Source organism: Triticum dicoccoides, chromosome 7B (genome assembly GCF_002162155.2).
Source record: "Triticum dicoccoides isolate Atlit2015 ecotype Zavitan chromosome 7B, WEW_v2.0, whole genome shotgun sequence".
NCBI classification, from domain to species: Eukaryota; Viridiplantae; Streptophyta; class Magnoliopsida; order Poales; family Poaceae; genus Triticum; species Triticum dicoccoides.
This window is the reverse complement of record NC_041393.1, coordinates 104951377-104956472: the sequence shown is the minus strand read 5'-3', so window position 1 is coordinate 104956472 and position 5096 is coordinate 104951377.

The following is a 5096-nucleotide window of genomic DNA, read 5'->3' as shown; positions in this document are numbered from 1 at the left end:
AGGAGGAGGAGTCCTCCTCCTAGTAGGAGTAGGACTCCTCCTTTCCTAGTCCTACTCCTACTAGGAGGGGGAAGGAAGGGGGAGAGGGGAAAGGAAAGAGGGGGGAGCCGCCCCCCTCCTAGTCCAATTCGGACCAGAGGGAGAGGGGGCGCGCGGCCCACCCTGGCCGCCCCTCTCTCTTCCCACCAAGGCCCATGTGGCCCATTAACTCTCCCGGGGGGGTTCCGGTAACCCTCCGGCACTCCGGTTTTCTCCGAAATCACCCGGAACACTTCCGGTGTCCGAATATAGTCGTCCAATATATCAATCTTTATGTCTCGACCATTTCGAGACTCCTCGTCATGTCCGTGATCACATCCGGGACTCCGAACAAACTTCGGTACATCAAAACTTATAAACTCATAATAAAACTGTCATCGTAACATTAAGCGTGCGGACCCTACGGGTTCGAGAACTATGTAGACATGACCTAGAACTATTCTCAGTCAATAACCAATAGTGGAACCTGGATGTTCATATTGGTTCCTACATATTCTACGAATATCTTTATCGGTCAAACCGCATAACAACATACGTTGTTCCCTTTGTCATCGGTATGTTACTTGCCCGAGATTCGATCGTCGGTATCCAATACCTAGTTCAATCTCGTTACCGGCAAGTCTCTTTACTCGTTCCATAATACATCATCCCACAACTAACTCATTAGTTGCAATGCTTGCAAGGCTTAAGTGATGAGTATTACCGAGATGGCCCAGAGATACCACTCCGACAATCTGAGTGACAAAACCTAATCTCGAATTATGCCAACTCAACATGTACCTTTGGAGACACCTGTAGAGCACCTTTATAATCACCCAGTTATGTTGTGACGTTTGGTAGCACACAAAGTGTTCCTCCGGTAAACGGGAGTTGCACAATCTCATAGTTGTAGGAACTTTGTATAAGTCATGAAGAAAGCAATAGCAACATACTAAATGATCAAGTGCTAAGCTAACGGAATGGGTCAAGTCAATCACAACATTCTCCTAATGATGTGATCCCATTAATCAAATGACAACACATGTCTATGATTAGGAAACATAACCATCTTTGATTAATGAGCTAGTCAAGTAGAGGCATACTAGTGACACTATGTTTGTCTATGTATTCACACATGTATCATGTTTCCGGTTAATACAATTCTAGCATGAATAATAAACATTTATCATGATATGAGGAAATAAATAATAACTTTAGTATTGCCTCTAGGGCATATTTCCTTCAGTCTCCCACTTGCACTAGAGTCAATAATCTAGATTACATAGTAATGATTCTAACACCCATGGAGTCTTGGTGTTGATCATGTTTTGCTCGTGAGAGAGGCTTAGTCAACGGGTCTGCAATATTCAGATCCGTATGTATTTTGCAAATCTCTATGTCTCCCACTTGGACTTGGTCCCGAATGGAATTGAAGCGTCTCTTGATGTGCTTGGTCCTCTTGTGAAATCTGGATTCCTTTGCCAAGGCAATTGCACCAGTATTATCACAGAAGATCTTCATTGGTCCCGATGCACTAGGTATAACACCTAGATTAGAAATGAACCCCTTCATCCAGACTCCTTCATTTGCTGCTTCCAAAGCAGCTATGTACTCCGCTTCACATGTAGATCCCGCCACGACGCTTTGTTTAGAACTGCACCAACTTACAGCTCCACTGTTTAACAAAAATACGTATCCGGTTTGTGATTTAGAATCGTCCGGATCAGTGTCAAAGCTTGCATTGACGTAACCATTTACGACTAGCTCTTTGTCACCTCCATATACGAGAAACATATCCTTAGTCCTTTTCAGGTATTTCAGGATGTTCTTGACCGCCGTCCAGTGACCCACTCCTGGATTACTTTGGTACCTCCCTGCCAAACTAATAGCAAGGCACACATCAAGTCTGGTACACAACATTGCATACATGATAGAGCCTATGGCTGAAGCATAGAGAATTCCTTTCATTTTCTCTCTATCTTCTTCAGTGGTCGGGCATTGAGTCTGACTCAACTTTATACCTTGTAATACAGGCAAGAACCCTTTCTTCGCCTGATCCATATTGAACTTTTGCAACACTTTATCAAGGTACGTGCATTGTGAAAGTCCAATCAAGCGTCTTGATCTATCTCTATAGATCTTAATGACCAATATGTAAGCAGCTTCACCGAGGTCTTTCATTGAAAAACTTTTATTCAAGTATCCTTTTATGCCATTCAGAAATTCTATATCATTCCCAATCAACAATATGCCATCCACATATAATATTAGAAATGCTACAGAGCTCCCACTCACTTTCTTGTAAATACAGGCTTCTACAAAAGTCTGTATAAAACCATATGCCTTGATCACACTATCAAAGCGTTTATTCCAACTCCGAGAGGCTTGCACCAGACCATAGATTGATTGCTGGAGCTTGCACACTTTGTTAGCTCCCTTAGGATCGACAAAACCTTCCGGTTGCATCATATACAACTCTTCTTCCAGAAGTCCATTCAGAAATGCGGTTTTGACATCCATCTGCCAAATTTCATAATCATAAAATGCGGCAATTGCTAACATGATTCGGACAGACTTAAGCATCGCTACGGGTGAGAAAGTCTCATCATAGTCAACCCCTTGAACTTGTCGAGAACCTTTCGCAACAAGTCGAGCTTTATAGACAATTACATTACCATCAGCGTCAGTCTTCTTCTTAAAGATCCATTTATTCTCAATGGCTTGCCGATCATCGGGCAAGTCAACCAAAGTCCATACTTTGTTTTCATACATGGATCGCATCTCAGATTTCATGGCTTCTAGCCATTTTGCGGAATCTGGGCTCATCATCGCTTCCTCATAGTTCGTAGGTTCATCATGGTCAAGTAACATGACTTCCATAATAGGATTACCGTACCACTCTGGTGCAGATTTTATTCTGGTAGACCTACGAGGTTCAGTATAAACTTGATCTGAAGTTTCATGATCAATATCATTATCTTCCTCACTAATTGGTGTAGATGTCACAGGAACTGATTTCTGTGATGAACTACTTTCCAATGAGGGAGCAGACATAGTTATCTCATCAAGTTCTACTTTCCTCCCACTGACTTCTTTCAAGAGAAACTCTTTTTCTAGAAAGGATCCATTCTTAGCAACAAATGTCTTGCCTTCGGATATGTGATAGAAGGTGTACCCAACAGTCTCTTTTGGGTATCCTATGAAGACACATTTCTCCGATTTGGGTTCGAGCTTATCTGGTTGAAGTTTCTTCACATAAGCATCGCAGCCCCAAACTTTAAGAAACGACAACTTTGGTTTCTTGCCAAACCATAGTTCATAAGGCGTCGTCTCAATGGATTTTGATGGTGCCCTATTCAATGTGAATGCAGCCGTCTCTAAAGCATAACCCCAAAACGATAGCGGTAAATCAGTAAGAGACATCATAGATCGCACCATATCTAGTAAAGTACGATTATGACGTTCGGACACACCATTACGTTGTGGTGTTCCGGGTGGCGTGAGTTGCGAAACTATTCCGCATTGTTTCAAATGTAAACCAAACTCGTAACTCAAATATTCTCCTCCACGATCAGATCGTAGAAACTTAATTTTCTTGTTATGATGATTTTCCACTTCACTCTGAAATTCTTTGAACTTTTCAAATGTTTCAGACTTGTGTTTCATTAAGTAGATATACCCATATCTTCTCAAATCATCTGTGAAGGTGAGAAAATAACGATATCCGCCACGAGCTTCAATATTCATCGGTCCACATACATCTGTATGTATGATTTCCAACAAATTTGTTGCTCTCTCCATAGTACCGGAGAACGGTGTTTTAGTCATCTTGCCCATGAGGCACGGTTCGCAAGTACCAAGTGATTCATAATCAAGTGATTCCAAAAGTCCATCAGTATGGAGTTTCTTCATGCGCTTTACATCGATATGACCTAAATGGCAGTGCCACAAATAAGTTGCACTATCATTATCAACTCTGCATCTTTTGGTTTGGACATTATGAATATGTGTATCACTACTATCGAGATTTAATAAAAATAGACCACTCTTCAAGGGTGCATGACCATAAAAGATATTACTCATATAAATAGAACAACCATTATTCTCTGATTTAAATGAATAACCGTCTCGCATCAAACAAGATCCAGATATAATGTTCATGCTCAACGCTGGCACCAAATAACAATTATTTAGGTCTAAGACTAATCCCGACTGTAGATGTAGAGGTAGCGTGCCGACCGCGATCACATCGACTTTGGAACCGTTTCCCACGCGCATCGTCACCTCGTCCTTGGCCAGTGCTCGCTTATTCTGTAGTCCCTGTTTCAAGTTGCAAATATTAGCAACAAAACCAGTATCAAATACCCAGGTGCTACTACGAGCTCTAGTTAGGTACACATCAATAACATGTATATCACATATACCTTTGTTCATTTTGCCATCCTTCTTATCCGCCAAATACTTGGGGCAGTTCCGCTTCCAGTGACCAGCTTGCTTGTAGTAGAAGCACTCAGTTTTAGGCTTAGGTCCAGACTTGGGTTTCTTCTCTTGAGCAGCAACTTGCTTGCTGTTCTTCTTGAAGTTCCCTTTCTTCTTCCCTTTGCCCTTTTTCTTGAAACTAGTGGTCTTGTTGACCATCAACACTTGATGCTCCTTCTTGATTTCTACCTCCGCAGCCTTTAGCATTGCGAAGAGCTCGGGAATTGTCTTGTTCATCCCTTGCATATTATAGTTCATCACGAAGCTCTTGTAGCTTGGTGGCAGTGATTGGAGAATTCTGTCAATGACGCTATCATCCGGAAGATTAACTCCCAGTTGAATCAAGTGATTATTATACCTAGACATTTTGAGTATATGCTCACTAACAGAACTATTTTCCTCCATCTTGCAGCTGTAGAACCTATTGGAGACTTCATATCTCTCAATCCGGGCATTTGCTTGAAATATTAACTTCAACTCCTGGAACATCTCATATGCTCCATGACGTTCAAAACGTCGTTGAAGACCCGGTTCTAAGCCGTAAAGCATGGCACACCGAACTATAGAGTAGTCATCAGCTTTGCTCTGCCAGACGTTCA